This window comes from Octodon degus, unplaced genomic scaffold, assembly GCF_000260255.1.
Source record: "Octodon degus isolate 3935 unplaced genomic scaffold, OctDeg1.0 scaffold00012, whole genome shotgun sequence".
Classification (NCBI taxonomy): domain Eukaryota; kingdom Metazoa; phylum Chordata; class Mammalia; order Rodentia; family Octodontidae; genus Octodon; species Octodon degus.
In genome coordinates, this window is record NW_004524588.1 from 4,612,006 (window position 1) to 4,630,646 (window position 18,641).

Consider the following 18,641-nt stretch of genomic DNA (forward strand, 5'->3'; position numbering starts at 1 on the left):
TCTCTGCCTCTCTCTCTCTGCCTCTCTCTCTCTCTCTGCCTCTCTCTCTCTCTGCCTCTCTCTCTCTGCCTCTCTCTCTCTCTGCCTCTCTATCTCTCTCTGTCTCTTTCTGCCTGTCTCTGTCTCTGTCTTCCTCTCTCTCTCTCTCTCTCTCTCTCTCTCTCTCTCTCTCTCTCTCTCTGCCTCTGCCATCTTCTCTAATAACTCAAAACCTCCCAGCCCCCACATCTCTGCACCACCCCACTAGACACTCCTAATTTCTGGAATCACTCCAGGACACCCCAGTGTTCTGAAGTTACCCCCTCCCCCTAGGCTTCACTCACTCTGTCCTGTCCCCTCATAAGCAGAAGGCAGCACACCCTCCCTCTGCATTTCTCCTCTGTGAGTGAGAGCCATAGCAGAGTCTAAAGAACAGACGGGGGCAGAAAGAAAATGAGATGAAGATGGCAAAGGGCATCATGGACGGCGGCTGCTTCTCTTTTTCTGGCTGACTGAGAAATCACCAGCATTACTCACAGGACGTACACAGGACAGGTGACAGAGCTAAGTTCCCAGAGCTTTACATACTTGACCTCATCTAACCTTTGCCTAACCTGCATTTGACAGAAGAGACAAAGCTGAAGGCCAAATATTAAAGTGCCTTACCCAACGTCATTCAGAGGCAAGTACAAATCCAGGATTCCAACCTCAGTCCCTTTGACGTCAAAGGGCTGCTTCTGATTCTCAAAAGCTGGAGAGTGGTAATGGGGCTTCTGTCTTTACCTCCTGACTGAACTATTCAAAATCTAGGTTGGCCCTGATGTAAAAGCCACAGTGGTGGCAGCTTGAAGTCCTGGGCTGCTGGGACTGAGCCACCCTGGGAAGGCACTGCCTTTCTCCAGCAGGACAGAGAGATGTCTCCCCCTACCTAGGAGGAGAGCGGCAGGAAACCCAGAAAGGTCCTCTCTGATGAATTTCAGCATTTTAAGGAAGGTCCTGTCAGAAATCTTAGAAGTTCCTTACTCTGGGGTCCCAAAGAAGAATGGACCTTATACAATGACTAGAATTTACTTATGGGCTTTTAGGTAAGAATCAGAAAATCTTAATGTGGAATTTGGAAAGCCACTCAAGGAGGTGGCTGAATAGTAAAGAGAATAAATAAAGCTGATAATGCTCTACTTCCATATTATGAGAATTATATTTGTTCCTTCTAAAGCCCTTGTGCCCCACCCACCCACATGACCACTTCCATGTGGGGGCTCACATGGAAATACTCCTGCACCACCTAGTTTATGCACCTCTATTCTGCCTCCTTCTTCAGACATTTCTGTACACATGCAGCTCCTGGTCTGTGGGCTCCTGGAGGACAGGCTTGAATGTAAACCCCCTGCAGAGGCCTTGCGCTTGGCTGCCAACCTTCATGGGCATCTTATAAATGAGTCCAAGAGGTGGGGCAATCCGGGAAGAACAAAGGCACTGGGGACTCAAGGAAAATTGTCCCTCCAAGGACCCCGCCTTTTGGTGTACCCATCACCAAAGGCCAGAACCAGTCTCTTCATCCAATGTCCACAGATGGGCCTTGTGGTTCCAGAGCCCCTTAAAACTTAATGTGGAATTTGGGAAACGTATACAAATGTAGCTCATCCTGAGAAAAAAGATCCAGAGCAGACACTGAGGATTAAGTGTGGGTGAAAGGCAAGGGCAGAAGTGAGAGGGGTGGCAGAGACAAAGTAGTGTGGGGCTCAGGGTAACAGAACAGCCGGTAGAAGCTGGAAAGCAGGCTGGGCCCCAGCACCACAGCTGCAGAGCTTACTCGACAGCCCATGCTGGTCCTTCCCAGCCTTCTTCAGTTCCAAAGGGAGAAGGGAGTCCAGCACTTCATTGTGCCCACCCTCGAGGAGAGCTGGGCCCAAGCTTTCCCAGGTGAGAACAGTGCTACGTCTCGCGGACAACGAGTCATGTTGTTTTGAGCACTGTCTACTTAACTCATCTCTTTGTCCCCATGTAGAACAAGGTACAGTGGGGAAGCCAGGTCTAAGACTATTCTTACTTTTTGCTTAATTACACAGATCCATCTTCAACTGCCCACTGAGCCTGTTCTTCCTACAGAAGCGTACACCTGAAAGGGTTTCATCTTTTAAAAGTCATTGTGATGGTTCCTGTTCCTTGGTCTCTTCATGGTGTTGGTAGCTGACTGCTTGATTCAATACTTTCCAACCTACCACTTATGTTTATGACTTTGTAACTGCCAGTCACGATCTCTTTGTTTGAAAAGGTTATAAGCTGGCCCTCAGATATCTTTCTGGTCCTGCATGGTTTTCTCAAATGGCAGCCTTTAGCCCTGCAGTGAACACTTCTCTGTTAAAGACATTTTAGAATCTGTCATCAAGACCTAAGGTTGTTTTTATTATATTCTCCATAATTATGGTTCTAAAAATCCTTTCTAATTTTAAATTGCTTTTGCATTTTTAAACTCAGACTCAAATGCAGAAGATATACAGGTAGCACACATCCATGTATACACATACGTGACTACGTTAGTAACCAGTTTCCTGTTACATAAATTGAAGATCATATACCTCTTGCCTTTATGGCAATGGCTTTTGCCCCTTTACCTTTATTTAGTTCCTAATCTCCTTTTACGAATATGAAAATATAATTTATTGTGGAGGTTTGGGAAAGTAAAGAAAAATATAAGGAAGTAACATAATAATAATAAACCTCTTGCCCCTAAATGCTTATATCTTTTGCACAATAGGTCAAGTTTGCCTTTTCAGGTTTCACATCAGTTGCTATTTCGAAAGGCACCCACCTTCCCATTGACAGGCTTTCCTGCAGAAGGTAAGCACTCTCTTAGCCAGAGCGGATGCCCTTCCTGAGTCTTTCCCTAAAGGTACAAAGCTGCTCTCCTAAACCAGCTCAAGGCGGAGAATGAGCAAAAAGAGCCAGGACACCTGGGCTTCGGAGAAGCTGGGCGTGATATCTAGCTCCTCCTCCTCTTCTTTCTTTCTTTTTCCCCCCTTGTGATATTGAGCATTGAACGCAAGACCTTCACACTAACTTACATCCACAGCTTTTTTAAGTTTTATTTTGAAGCAGCATTTCACTGATCAAGTTGCATGTGTTGGGCTCACACTTGTGACCCTCCTGCCTCAGCCTCCCAGAGTGCTGGGATTACAGACATGTGCCAGCACCTCTAGCTCTGTCTTAACTGGATAATTCTGGACAATCCTTAGAACAGGTTGTGCCTTGATTTCCTCAGCTGTACAATGGAATAATAGAATAGGCTTCTAGAGAGATCAAATAATGTCTATGAGAATATATAAGAAATCTCTCGATGAACTACAAAGCACTCCAGCGATTATTTTCACCATTGCCCACTGCTTTCATTTCTGTCTCTAACATCTTTCATCGAGAACCTTTCTTTCTCAAGTTTTGTATGTTTCCAGTTTTCCCAAGAGATCTTTACTTTGTCCTGTGTTTGATCAGTTCATGCTGACTTTTCCTAAGGTCCACTTTAAACCCTAATTGCTCAATTAATTGACCCCTTGTTTGTGGATACCATCTGCATTTTGGGGTGCTAAGAACATATTCTCTACATATTCCTAAAATATGTCACTTCTTGTCTGTATTTTCCTCTCTTACCAGGCATTATTCAATGAGACACTGATAGAAGTCTTATCTGAAAGCTTCCAGATCAGTAACAACTATATGTGTCATACATGGGATTAATGAATGTCACTCTTCCACTACCCAACCCAGTTCAAACTGGAATGGCACAGGGTAGTCAGAGTAAGGAATACCTGCAGAATGCTTACTCTGTACCAAGGACTATTCACAGTGAAATAACTCATTTCGTTCTCACAGCAACTCTAAGAAACCAGAAATTTTCAAGACTTCACATTACAGAAAAGCGAAGACATTTTCTCAATAAACCCATGAGCAGCAGAACAGAAACACCAGCCATCTAAATCTCCAGTTCTTGCTCTCAACTTCTATTTTCTGTTCCTGCCACTGTGTTATATTATGATAAGAAAGGACGGAGGAGATGGTAGCTCATGAAAACTTATGAAGCCCAAAGGTGACAGGAAGCAGCTAAGAAGCATCCATGCTAGAAACACAACTCACTTTACACTATGCATAACTCAACAATAATTACAGTTGCAATATTCCTACATATGAATTTCTGGAAAAATATGTCCTGGGTGTGTCCCATAGCTAATGAAAGTAACAAAAGATACGGTCCACATTTATTCATGCAAATGCAAGTCCCAACCACCCTTTTATATTCAGATAATGCTGTGCACCCTCTTCTCGTTCTCCACTCATTATGTAGAACTAAGCACATTATGCCCCCTCCAAGCCTCTGACTCTAAGTTACCCTTCGACATTTACTACAAAGCTGTACAGCAAAGAGCAGAAGAGTACGAACTCCAGCCAAACCTGCCAGGCTCAAATCCTGGCTCTGCCACTGAAGCTAAGTGAGTTTTTAACTTCTTTGGGTCTACATAGCATTACCTGTGAAATGCAACTAATAGTTCTACACACTCTGAGGGGCCTGGAATGGTAGAATCAAGGGATGGATGTGGAGCACTGAGTGTTGGGGTAGAAGGGTCCACAACACATCAGCAGCCTCTCACTCAATGACCACAGTGTGCAAGCACTCGGCGAAGCCCACACAGGGTCCCAAGGTAAAAGCTGTTTATGCTCTTGAGAAATTCACACAAATGAGATGAGACACCCACAGTCCTCCACATCTGGATGGGGACTCTAGGGCAGGGAGAGGACAGTGATCCCAGCCAGTGGGGACCAGGAGACCTGAGGCAGAGAGTCTCTGAGCAGGATGGCAAGGGGTGACTAGATGTGACCCACAGGAGGAGAGGGCACTGCAGACAGAGCTAGAGACCTGGGCCCTAGGGTACAGTTACCATCCACATTATGCTTTTCCCTGGCCTCTGGGCCCATTTCTATCTCTCCTTTTTTTTTTGGATCATGTGAAAATAAAATATAAACCCAGGGGAAAAAATAAAATAGTTCTGTACATAAAACTAGAAAGATTAGTCATGATCTCCTTTCTGACAAGTATTTACCTAGTTTTCTAGATAGATAATACTGTGAAAAAGAACCTGAAAAGGACACAGACCCAAGATTAAGAAGCGCAGGTCACCATGCCTAGGTGCTGCATAGTGTTCAGAATGCCCTCTGCTTTGCCGCTGCTGCTGCCTGTCTTCCCATTAAATATGCTCCCGTCTCCTGTCCACTGGGAGAGGTTGTGCTGTACTGAAGGCCTCAGAATATATTGAAAACCTGGAGCAGGCCAGAGTATTAATAATAATATTCTATGTGTATATATTAAATTTATGGTTTGAGGGGAATTTTCACATTTCTCATCTGATCCGCAACACGATTGCCTGCCCTAAAGATGTCGCGTTACAGAGGAAGAAGCAGATTCCGCAAGGTTGTACACCTGCTAGAAGCACACAGAGCCAGATGGGGTGGCTCTGAGGTGGGCCCCGGTCTCCTAGCACCTAGGCTGGAGCACCAGCCTTAACATCATGTCACTTCAAGTGACTGAAAAGTAGTTTACAATATAAGTGGGGTAAAGCTAAGTCACGAGAACCTTGGGAAGCACCAAAAGACATCCTTTGGCTTAGTGGAAAAAAGAGATTATCAAGAATTGAACGTTAGTATTGTAAGTTTGTCATTTAATATATATCCTGAGTTAATGGCTAATATAGATGTCCTTTCTTGATGATGCTTCTTTTTTTGTACAATGACTCGAACTCACAACCTCCCTCTTGCCAGGCAGGTGTTGTCAAGCTGAGCTATGTGCTGGCCCATGGACGATACTTTTGAATTGAAGATGCAGCACAGCAATGAAGCAGTGTTCCTGAAGGCTACTCTCTGGCTGCATGCATTAGTTTCTACTCCAGGAGCAGTTTTCTATCGGGGCTGGGCAAGAAAGAGACATAAGAAAATGGACAGTCTTTAAAATGTCCAAGATTACATGAACAGTAAAGAGTAGATTGTCCCTTCTTAAGAAACTAGAATCTTTAAGTTCAAAAATAAAGTATATTGCCAGAATGGAAGGAATGGGCTAAAAATGCAGCGCCAAGCCTCAGCCCTGTGGGAAGTAAAGGAGATGTTCATTGCTGATTTCATCCTCATCAAATTAAACTCGGGTCCAGAAATGAGCTATTTTGTAGGAATTCATTTTTCCATTTTAAAACAACTTTGACTTTTGCCAAGAGCACAGCCCAGATAGCAGGAATCTAGAAAGTCATTTCAGCAAAAGTTTCAACGTCTGTGTTGTTAATGAGCTCCTCTACATACAACCTGAACCTTTATCTGTTACCTCATATGGGCAGCTCTCTATGATTTACAGAGCCAAGGGTTGAATTGGAAAGGTGTGACTTGGGAGCCTGGCTTGCCACTTACAGCTGCGTAACCTTGAGCTCTCTAATCCTCACTCCAGCAAATAGAATAATGTCAGCCTTGCAGGGAGAACCAAATGATATAACACGTGTTAACATAACCCGGAATATAATGGGCACATCTGTAGTATCTACTGCCAACTCACAGTCCCATTTCAACAGAAAGCTGCTTTAAGCAGAGGCAAGGTGACTATTGTACTTGGACTAACAGCAATAATTCTTAGCATCTTCCTTCCATTTATAGTTGAAACAACGTACAAATTTTGGCCGCCTAATTCGAGAAGCTTCTCATGCCTCTGGCTAATCTCTGTCTCAGTTGTGCAAATGCAGGTTCATTAGTGCAACCATTTCCTTGCAAGAGTTCCTGAAAGATCATCCAGTGCATTTCAGAGCCAGCCTTGAATTTCATGTCAAAATCACAGCATCTTTGTAAAGAGGAACAGAATAAAAAACAGAGATGGGGAGATGAGTAATCATGATACCATTTATTCAAGAAAGGTGAAATAAAGACAGAGGAATGGAGGTGGGGGTAATAGACGAAAAACTCCTCCAGGGATTTGTCCCCAAAGCCCTCACAAGAAGTGTGCTGAAAGGAAAGAGAAAAGGAGAATGTGAACAAATGACTTGGAAGAGCTTATTTCTAATTGGTGAGACTGAGCAAGATTTCATGGTAGAGGCCACCTTAGAGCTGGACCTTGAGGAAAGGGTAACATTGACGTGGAATTTGAAGGGAAAATAACAGCACGAGAGGGAGGGAGAGAGAGAGAGACAGAGAGACAGAGAGACAGAGAGAGACAGAGACAGAGAGACACAGAGAGACACAGAGACAGAGAGACAGAGACAGAGACAGAGACTTTTTAAAGAAATTTGCACATTGGGCACAAAAAGGAATGAAGCCTCACAGTAAGGTGAGGCACCAGGAAGGGGTACATTTGCATTCTATCAGCCAGATTCTAAAGCCGTTTTCATCCATTCCCCTCTAGTAAATCTCACTCAGAGTATCAAGAGTTGCTTGAGAGACAAGAAAATGGACGTAAAGGATATGCACATGGTCACTCTGTCTTCAGGACACATTGCACTCCCACCACCGTCTTCACCAACTGCCAGCACTGTCTGAATGCTGACCGTGGCAGAGAGCATTTTCCTAAGCAAGGGGACACAAAGTAACATAAGGCATCACTTTTATCCTCGTAGGGAAAAAATGACAAATTATTAAAGAAATAAAAGTGATTTTTAACATATATACAGACTCTAAGAAAACCCATCTGTCTACAAAAATCCAAAAGGTAAACCTTGTCCTGCCCAGGAAGATCTCTCAAGACTGAGCACATGGATTTGGCCAGAATAGAATTTTCTTGCAATTAATTTTCCTTTTGCAAGTTGAAGAAGAAACAGGGACACAGAGCTAAACAAAACCAGCTGAGCACTAAAATTTTCTCCATCCTCTCAGAAACAATCCTGGAATTTCTGACACTGGGACAAGGGGAAAAGCCACAACTCTGAAAACACCCATCCTGGCCCCGAAGAACTCACGTGTGGACTGGCTCTTACGCGACAAAGCCCAGAGCAGAGGCTGCAGACGCTCTGCGGTGTGGACACTCTGCCCACATAGGCTCAACCTGCAGAGACGTGGAAGTGCAGGACAATGAGGACATTGCTTGGCTTTTACCTAAATATTTAGTGCCTACTGAACACCCCTGAGAACCCACACTGCACTCAGACTCCTGCTCTCTCATCTCCAATGGCCATTTACAAATGTCCAAAAAGGAACAATGGTTGCTTTTGAAAAGAACACAGATCCATAAATCTGTGAGTTCTTTTTTTTTTCCTTGCCTCTGTACATTTGGCTTCACATTTATTTTAGAACAAGAAAGGAAGAGACGAAACCAAAAAGAAAGGACATGAGAAAACTGTTAACCCAACCAGCCTAATAATCAGTGATTAAAGCTACAGTCAGAGAAGAGCGACATCTAAATGCCTCCTACCCTCTGCCTCCTCTTCATGCCTTTAATATTCCACTTCAGGCACTGAGAGGGAGGGGAACAGGGCTAGTGAATTCCAACCGGCATTAAGATAATTGCACCATTCACACCCCTCACCAGTCAATCCTGCTCCGTTTATCCAGCCCCATTTATTAATAGTTTTCCTACATTTACAGTGTTACAAAGGAGTGAAATGAGGCTTTCTCTCCCAAACAAGAAATGGGGCACCCTCAATAAAGACTAAGTAGAACTGAGGATGTTTGCAGAACCCAGGGCCACTTGCCCTACTTCACAGCCACACCTGTTTCAAAGAGGTCCAGGAAAGTATTCTTTCTACCCTTCCTGACATCTCTAACATTCAGTGTCAGCAGAGCCCAGGGGCCAGGTAAACACCCTGTTCTTAACTCAGCATCTGTTCCCCTCCTTGTGCCCATGATGTAGAATAAATCCCCACCTATCCCCACCTTGATGTTTGAGTTCTGCAGTAAGGATCTCCTGTAGTCTTACAACAGTGTAACCATGACAGGGTCTCCCTCTACATGTCAAAATGCTAGGACACATCATGTTTAGGCTATTAGGTTCCACACCAGGTTTTCTGCCCAGTGTTTTTCAAATGTGGCCACACTAGAATCTCTTGAGGAGTCTTCTTTAAATGACCGCTGCTTGGATCCTTCCTTGAAAGGTTTTAGGGCCAGGGAGATAGCACAGTGTCTTAAATGCCTGCCTGGCAAACTCAAGGTCCCAAGTTTGATTCCTCCGTAATGAAAATATATATTTCTAATTTAACTGTTTAGATCTGAGCATGGGTCCTGTTGGCTATTATTATTATTATTATTACTATTATTATTGCCTAGCTTCTTGAATTTGCTTTTGTTTAAATTTATAGATGATTCTGCAATTGAGCTGGAGGTAAGGAGCACTGCCTTAGACCATCATCGCTGATACAGTAATGAGGAAAGCTGAGGCTCTGAGTCAAAGGTTTCCACATGATCAAAAAGTAAGCAGGACTTACTTTGGTCAGGTAAGTCACTGCATAGTAATAGAAAACAGAGCAGTTTTAAAGACCCATTACTCTCAGAGGGAGCACCCTGGCCTCTGAAGATAGGTGAGTAAGAGAAAGTCCAGCACTGTCTCACTTAAGGGACACACATTCCAAGGTGACCTGAGGGCCAGGGCAGTGAAGGAAAAGCATGGAAATGAGTGTCAATAGGCCCTGCGATGCAGTTTTACCTCATGTGCATGGCTTTATACCACATGGAAAACCTTAGGACTATCTTCCATTTTAAAATTATGGTTTGATGGAGGGATAAAATAATCTCCAAGGTAATTGTCAGTATTAACATTTGCTATCCTATCACACACACACACACACACACACACACACACACACACACATTGTTGTACCTAAATTACACATCTAGTACAGTTAAGATCATCTGGGCTATTGCTTTTGGTAGGTGAATCACTGCTAACATATTATATATACATGAATCTAGCATGCATGGGTGTAAGCAGGATGCGTGTATATTTAAGTATGCACAGAACACACCAATCTCACCAACTGGTGGTATCTGTGTGACCAGACCATGGCCGGAGGACTGACAGGGTCTTCATAAAAGGAGAGCAAAGAAGCTCTAATTTCCAACTTGGCCTGAAGGAGGCTTCAGAAGGTGTGGTCACTTTCTGGCAGGACAATTAGCCAGGGCAGAAGGATTGCAAAGGTCACCTGCTCTTCCAGTTTCCTCCCAGATTTCCTTCTCCCCTCCCCTAACACTGTAGTGCTTTCAAACTACCTTTGTGTTGTGAAGTCTCCCCTCTCAAAATAAACAAGATCTGATTTCCTAGAAACCCCTCAATCAACAGTTGAAGCCATGAAAGAACTTATACAAAGATTCATGAGAATGTTAAACTTAATACACTTTTTTGAAGGAAAAAAACATCCTGGTCAGGCCAGGAGCACAGACATGAGCAGGCCAATATCCCGTTTTGTTTTTTATGAGTTGAGTCAACAGGCCAGGAGTTAACTATGTGAAACTTCAAAGGGTCTCATCTAGGAAGGTCCCTGATTCTGTCTTTACCTTCCTTAAAATACTGCATTCAAAGGGAAGAGGTGGCCTCTAATTTATTTCTCTATCTAAGTCTCCAATTTTGCAGATTCGTTCTGGCCTCTCCTCCTCTCCCCTGTCTTCTGGGCCCCAAGATATGTCCTTACCACTGTGCTTCCCTTGCCCTGCTCCTCAAATCACCTGGGAATGTGAGTCCCTTCAATGATCCAAGGCCAACCCTTACTTACCCACAGGTCTTCAGGCCCAGGATGCTCTCTGTATGTGTAATTGAACTTTAAAAAGTCTCCAGACTGAGCTTAAATTCCTTTTACTAACAAAATGAGCACCAATCATAATGTACAGATGAAAAGTGAAGGGGGAAAGAAAGAAAGAAAGAAAGAAAGAAAGAAAGAAAGAAAGAAAGAAAGAAAGAAAGAAAGAAAGAAAGAAAGATGGGGAGCAGAAAACGATGAGAAAAAAATTTAGGGGCCTCAGGACATATGAGAACTTGTACTGTTACATCATGTAACTCGGTAGTGTTCCAAATTTTCTGATCAAGGAGATTATGGGTCCAAAGAGGAAAGTGATCAATGATGTAGAGTGTGCCCAAGGAGAGTCACATGGACAAAAAACATTCTCTCAGGCTTTCACAGAGAGCACATTGGCCAAGCAATGGCTGTGACTCATCCACATGGCTGACACTGACAAATGTTCTACAATCTGAGGTACAGGATCTCAGGATAAATCCTGAGGGGATTTCACTGACCTTATCAGACCCAAAAGCTACAACTCTTGTTGCATAGGTCCTGCTTTACCTTGGTCTTAACCATCCAGCAGAAAAGTGTAAAAAAGAAATATAAGAAGTAAAGCCATGGTGTTGTGTTGAGCTATAGGGGACTCAGGCCAACAATTTCTGACATTGCCAGTCATGAGGAAGACCCAATACTATTATGAGCTACTGGACTCTTTTAGAATATTTTGCTGAGTTTACACACCTATAATATTCAAATAATGGAAATTAAGAAAAAAGGGGATACAGATGAATGTCCATTTTGTATCTGTGTATTCAAAGTGGCTAGGATAGTTATATAGTTACATTCTCTTAATGAATAGAGGGATTTGTTCTAATGGTGTTTGTAAATAGAATATCATGTCTGCATCTTGTACAGCAATTATCCACTAGGAAGAATGTGTTAATTATTGAAACTGTCCTACCAATTTGATTTGAAACCCTCTCATTGCTATTTTTTTCTCAATAAAATTATGAAAAAAAATTTAGGGGCACATCTATTCAAACTCATCTTCCCTTAGGCACCAATGTTACGTTTTATCAAGCAACTGAAGGTGTCTCACCACCACCTCTGTACCCGGCCAGCCCCATAAGTAAAAATTTCTAAATGATCAGGCCACTCAAACAAGGAAACTGAAAAATATTTTGAGAATGAGCTGGAAATAACCGAGCATCTCTTTATCCATCACTCCTTTTGCCATTACAGAAAGTAGCTAGTGGCCGAACAGCACAGCAATCCTCCAGCTCCCTACTCTGGAAACACATGGGACTAGGCTAGTCCTTCATTCCAAGTAGCTGGGCTTGGGCTATGATCCAGCTCTTTCCGCACACAAATCAAGGAACAGCTGTCCCTTGCTTTGTAATGGCCATCAATAAAGTTAGTTGCAAACCAGTGGTCTAAAATGAAAACTGTATCATTTGCTCATTCTTAAGGCAATTCTAATAATAAGGTCTGGAATTCTTAACTATAGAATTGCCAAGCAGAAATTAAAGCTTATTTGCTCTCCTTTCCTGAAGACTCTGACATTGTTCTCTGGCTTCATCATTTGGAATCTGAAATTCCTAATCAGAGAACCAACACATTGTTCTTTTCCCTGAGTTAAGAATACAGCAAAGAGAATGAGGCTTGTCCTTCTACCCCAGCCTTCTTCTCCATGTGTTCCAAGTCCTCATAAAATGGCCTTTCCTCTCCTGCAAGACTCCTATTCATTCTTTAAGACATAATTTAAATCTCAATCCCTCTGTAACGCCCTCCGCAACTCTCTCCAGCTTTTCTCCTTTATATCCGTCTTACCTAAGGATTGGTGGTTTCCCCACGCATCTTCCCCCCATTGTTACCAACTACCAGAAGGTGCAGAGCAGAACTGACTTTTTTCTGTAACCCAATGTTTGATGAATACCGGTCCTTCACAAATATTTATTAAATAATTAAATAAATCAAAAGACATGAAGATAAGTTAAAGAAGACAGTGTGAAGGATCAAGAGAATTAATTTAAAAAAACAAAAAGCAAGAGAATACAGAAAGATAAAAAATGAATTAAGTACGAGAAATATCAGAATAAGAGAAGAATAAATAGAGAGGAGGCAAAAAATATATGTGGTGGAAGGAAAAAAAGAAGAGCTGGGTACACTCAAATATATAGGTTCACTTCTGATTTTTGTAAAGAACAAAACAGAGGTGCTGAAAGTTCTAGAAGTAGAAAAGATGCAGAACTGCCTGCATTAACCCAGTACACTGTAGATGCTGGGGTGGTGTAGAACCCTGATGTGTGGGACGGAAGCTCTGGCATCATCCAGTAGCTTATTAGAAATACAGCATATTGGACCCCACCCCATCTTAGTGAATATGAATATGCATTTTTAGCAAGATCCCCAGATGATTCCTTTATATAATGAAGTGTAAGAAGCACTGGTGTACACATCTGAAGTCCGTAGACAAACTCCACCTTTATTCCAATCCATGTTCTATTACACAAAGCACTGGCACTAAGGAGCCACACGATCTCAGGCAATCTTCTCCTTGCCCTGGCTCTCAGTTTCTTGTCTATTAAGTGAGAAGGTCAGAGTAGACACCTTCTGAAGGATCCCAGAGCTTGATACTCTGGATTGCATCTAACAGCATAGTTTCAACCTTCCCTATACTCACCAGACAGACCAAACGTCATTGATGATGAACAGTACACTTCCTTTCTCTGTTCATTCACTTCATATTTTCTAAGTATCCATTATGTGCCAGTCACTGTGTTAAGTCCAGATGATCCCGAGATGAATAAAACATCTCTCCCTGCCTTTGAAGAGCTCACAAACTTTTCAGGGAAACAGTGCACACTAATAAAATTAGCGCATTAAGAAATATGAACACACGCTAGAAGGACATAGAAGGCAGAGCAATCTCCCTGGTTGGGCCAGTCATGGAGAATACCCACAGGGTCCTTTCTCTGCCAACATCAGCTGACAGTACTAGAAAGTGAAATGGTAAAAGTAAGATGGTGGGAGAACATCAGGAAAACAACCGGAGGTCCAGAATGCACCTCCCTGGTTCACAAACCTCCGCAAGTTCATCCACCCAATGAATTCTGTGCCATAGTCACAGAGGTACAATTAGCAGCCACAGGTGGCCCTGGGAAACCCACTCCTCTGAGTTTTGTGCTCCCTCTACTGACTACATTCTGTTCTTCCACCTTCCGCCTCCTTCTGGAAGACAGTATCAATTCAACCACTCTCCCTGGAGACTTCTTCTTGTGGTTGAAAGAGGAGATGCACTTTAATAAATGTGAACAATTCATTAGAGCAGCAACTCATTTGATCTATATTCATTTCCAGAGAAAGATTATACTAGTACCCAATCATGGGCACAGTAGCCAAAACTGAAAATATAGTTTATGGGGGAAAAAAGAATTATTAAAGGGGCTATAGAAGACACTGAGGAAAAGGACAAGCTTAAATTTTCTATCTTATCCACTCTTAACCCCATCAAGATGAGATGCTCTGTCACTAGAGAGGAGTGGCTCTATCAGCCCTATCTTCCTTACTGAGAAGAGAAGGCAATCCCTCAGATCAGCCATTTTCTACCCTATGTAATGGTGAAGACCAGCCTGGCTTCCTTTTCTCCCTGGCTTCTAGATACCAGTTCTTGGCTATAGCTTCTTCGCATATAACTTGTCCTATTTCCTGCCTTCTGCATTTCAGTGTCTATAAATATTAACTTGGAACCACCCTGTTAATACTAGTGGATATATCACTTTTATTTAACTCTTGAATAAGAAAAAGGGGGGGTTGGGCCCCCTGGGTTCATCATAGGCATGGGGGAACAGGAAGAATGCTTTCCACAGGAATGATGCACCCACAGGCTGCATCTGTTCAACCCAGTTTCTCCCTTTCAGACACCTCTTACTCCACCAACCAATTTCAATCCCTGGTCTTCCTTCCAGGTGGCCCCTACCAGTCCCTTCTGGCACAAAGCGAGGTGCAGATAGGTGAATGTCAATAAATGCAGGGAATATTCTGAAGCCATCTTTGGGAAGATAAAGCAGAAATGCAAAACCAAAGTCGCTGTTGTTCATCCCTTCTCCAAAAGAGCTCATCCTTTTCAGTCAACCTAAGAAAAAGGGTATCTGGTGTGCAAAGTGGTGACTAGACGAATTTTTCGCTTTCCCCTCTTTTCCTGTCATTTTCATTCTTTTGTTATTTTGTCCACCTGAAACCACATTTGACAAAAATCTCACATATACCACAGCAGACAGGTTTCCTAAAGCTAAATCAATGGGAGAGAGAAATTAGACAATTTATTAGTGCACCCTGCACCCCTCCTGCAGATGAGCATATGTGTCTGCACTGCCACATCATTCTGTGTGTGCAGAGCCACCACACCTGAAACACAGAGACAGGAAGTGACCACATGGTTCTGCTTCCCTTGAAAATTACCCTTTCAGCATCTTTCACCCTATTTTCCCAGTAAGTCTTCATTCCCTATTAATTTTTTAATTGCACACCTCCAAGGCTCCTTGACTAAAATCAGATTTGCTCCTTCCCTACCAGCAGCCACATTACTTTCTCATGCATCCCACACTGTAAGGCGGTAGATGGAGGAAAGAAGACATCATAGAACCTTGTCAGCTCTTTGTGCTGTGAGAGAAAAAAGGAGAGAGAACAATGGTCCAGAGATGACCCAGAATGCCACCGAGTCACCATTTGTGGACACTAGTGACATGGATTGGGAAAACTTGCCTCCTCGTCAGGGGCTACAAAATGGCTTTGGATGTCAAAAAGGTACTGACCACCTGTGGCAATTCCTCCTCAAATCTCAAAGAGTCGGGTCAAGTTGGATCACCTTTCTTTACAGCGATCTCACTCCTGGACCTCTTTCACCAGTATCCTCTGCTTTTGACAGCTCCTCCTTCGCTTAGTCTCTGGGCCGACTAATGATAGCTCAGAACATGGCCTAATCCCATTGACATTCAGGACAAATGAGATGAATGAGACCTGTCAGAAGACCTCCTTGTTGACCTCAGCACCAACAAACCTTTTGAAGGACCTCCCTGGTGCAAAGCACTGTCACAGGCACCAGGCACATGAAAGGGGCCATGTGCCCTGTGGATACTTATCTGTCTTTGTCCGTCTGCATACATGAAATCATTGCACAAGGAGCTGCCTCTCCCACCCATTCCTCTGTTCTATTTTGAAGTAAAATTAAGAGTTCATCCTCCCACTTGAAGAAGTAGAAGCAGATGGTGAGCCAGCTCAGGTGTCTCTAAGGTGAGCACACACCAGATAACCTCAGCTATTTGTGGACATGGTGATAACATGGTTCAAATCAGGATCCTCCACTCTCTTGCTCTGATCACACCATGATTACAGATTAATGTTTCAGCAATAAAAGCTCAGAAGAATGAAACCCTAGGGAGGGGACCTTGCATTTGGATGACATGCATGCATTCTGGACAGTGAGGAGCTATTATCTACTGTCACGTTGGGTGACAAGGATCTTAAAACACTTGCCTCACACCCTTTAGTATTTTGAGACTGTTTCCAAAAATTTTAATTTTTAAATGCCAGTGAGGAAAAAAACATTCTTTGGGGAAAGGGGATACTTTTAGGATAATTACTGATGCTAATGACTTCACTATATATTTTGAATACCTTTACCCCTACATTACCCTGAATCTTAGTGCCTTCAGAGTTTGGGGATTTATGGTCAGTTGAGCAAGAAGATGAGTTATCATGGCCCTCCAGTCTGTAGACATCTGAATTTTCTCAAGAGTTGCCTCAGATTGCCTGAGTGACTAGCAGAGGAGTCATTTGGAAGTCTTTTCTGTTTCTGCAGCTATTTTTCTTTGTAAGTACATTAAAATGTGTGCTTAACCACACTTCACATAGTGTAAAAACTACTGAGAGGGGGGAAATTAAAGCATTAATTCTGGGTTTGAGGGTACAAGATTCACACATGCAAACAGCACATCTCTTTGTTTAACACAAAGACTCACGTGTCAGATTCTGCACCCCTTCCACATGCACAGCATTTTAGAACTCTGCAAGATAGCCATTTTGCAAGAGTGTGGAAGTAACAGTTTGCTTGGAGGATGTGTGGGTATAAATAGATGTGTAGACAGAAGGAGAAATTTACAGCTTAAAAATAATAGCATACAGGAAAAAAAAATACAAATTAAAAGCAGAATACTGGCAGAATTCCTTCCTTCCGAGCTTACGGTGTAAGTCCTCCTAACCTGCAGCCTCCTCTGATTCCAGGTGTTCTCAGAGAAGCCCCATTCCCTATATGTACTGCCCCTCTGCATTAGGCCTCCCGAGATCTCCGGGCCCAGTATCAACCCTTTAGACAGCAAGTAGATTTCAGGGTAACAGTCACAGTAATCTTGATCATTATTTTTATTTTTTTAAAGGACATATGGATGCCTAGAGAGGTAGAGACAGAAAGCAGAGAGACAGGCACGAAGATAGCAAGAGGGAAAATCAAGGTTGGAAAAAAATAATTCTAGATCCCATAAAAATCATAGCTTCAGTGAATAAAATGCTATTTAAGTAGAAAATCACACAGGTCTCCCTGTCTGTGTCTAGCCACCCTTTGCGCCCCCCAACATCTTCCGTGCCTGCATACATCCACCCTCATGCTCTCCCCCAAACCCCAAAACCTGTTTGGTGAGAGAAGGGAAAGAAATAACATGGGAGGTTTCCCTCATTGTGGTAAGCCTTTTTCCCCAGACAGCATTATTTTGATATCTTGTTATCTTTTCTCCCCCAAAAGATCCACTTGAGGCACTGGAAGAGACAAAACAAGAAATCCCTACCCCAGCTGAGGAAAAAAGAACATCGAATTTGCCCTACCTTGGTTTGTAGAAGCCAAACCTCTAGACCGACAGATTAGGGGAGTGAGCATGTTGGGAATGTCCAGTCTCCTCTTCTCGCTTGCATATCCACATAAGAAAGACGAAGGGTCACAAACGGAAGATAATTTAAAATCCAATTTACCGCAAATTTTGTTTTAATCTTGTGTCTTGAAGAGATGCAAATTCGAATCAAAAGGATCTAATTCAAAGGTAATTCAGGGTATGGAGAGCAGCTCACAATGCAGGATCCAGAGTAATTGTTCCGTGTGCATGTGAGGTTAGTGGCTGTTACTGTATATATTATAAGGATTCTTCAGGCAATTATGGTTTTTGATTTTTGGAGCTTTAGAGGAGGAGGCTCTGTGTAGAGAAGCTGGGGGCCGGTTCCGTCCCTCCGTGGAGCATGGTCATTCCCAAAGCGTCCCCTTCCTAAGGGGAAAAAAAGAGGCGGTCAGGGTTTGGTACCAGTGTCCCCCGGAGGGTGAGAAAAATGCATTCCGAAAAAGATAGCAATTCGTTATATGGGGAAGGGGGAGGAAACCCCGCATTTCCCACAGAGTGCACGAGAGGAATTGCAAACAGCTGGCACCAGTCTATAAATAATTCAGAAAAGGTCTGGCTATACCATTCCTGGGACAGGCATGGCTGAGAGGTGGGAAAACCAACGTGAAAGGAAGAGGAGAAAGGGAGGAAGCGAGCAAAAGAGGCAAGTGGAAAGGATGGAGGGAGGGAGGGAGGGTGGGAAAAGAGACACCACACAGCGACACACACACACACACACACACACACACACGCAGAAACACAATCCCCACTTAACTCGCCAGCAAGTGCGGCCCCCAGCCCCATCTGCATTGCTGCTGACATGTCTGTCTCGCTCTGCCCAGCGCCTCCAGCAGCGGCGCCTCCTCCCACCTTGGGCTCGTGTTGAATGGGTTCCAATTGTGCACGGGGTGCACACTGGGCATTTCTTGGAAGGGGCACACTGACACGCGCGCGCACACACACGCCCCCGACGCGCACGCGCCCCCGCGCGCACTCACACTCACCCCCGCGCACACTCACCCCCGCG

At 43.5% G+C, this 18,641-nt stretch overlaps 1 protein-coding gene across 1 annotated transcript in view; it reads right to left on the reverse strand.

Annotated features, from left to right (window-relative positions):
• Grin2b (glutamate ionotropic receptor NMDA type subunit 2B) overlaps nt 1-17,758 on the reverse strand; it is a 438,155-nt gene extending 420,397 nt beyond the window's left edge. Inside the window, exon 1 of the mRNA XM_004626083.1 lies at nt 17,571-17,758. The gene's annotated coding sequence lies outside the window, so the exon portion shown is untranslated. The remainder of the gene's footprint in view (nt 1-17,570) is intronic.
• Nucleotides 17,759-18,641: the final 883 nt, after the last annotated feature.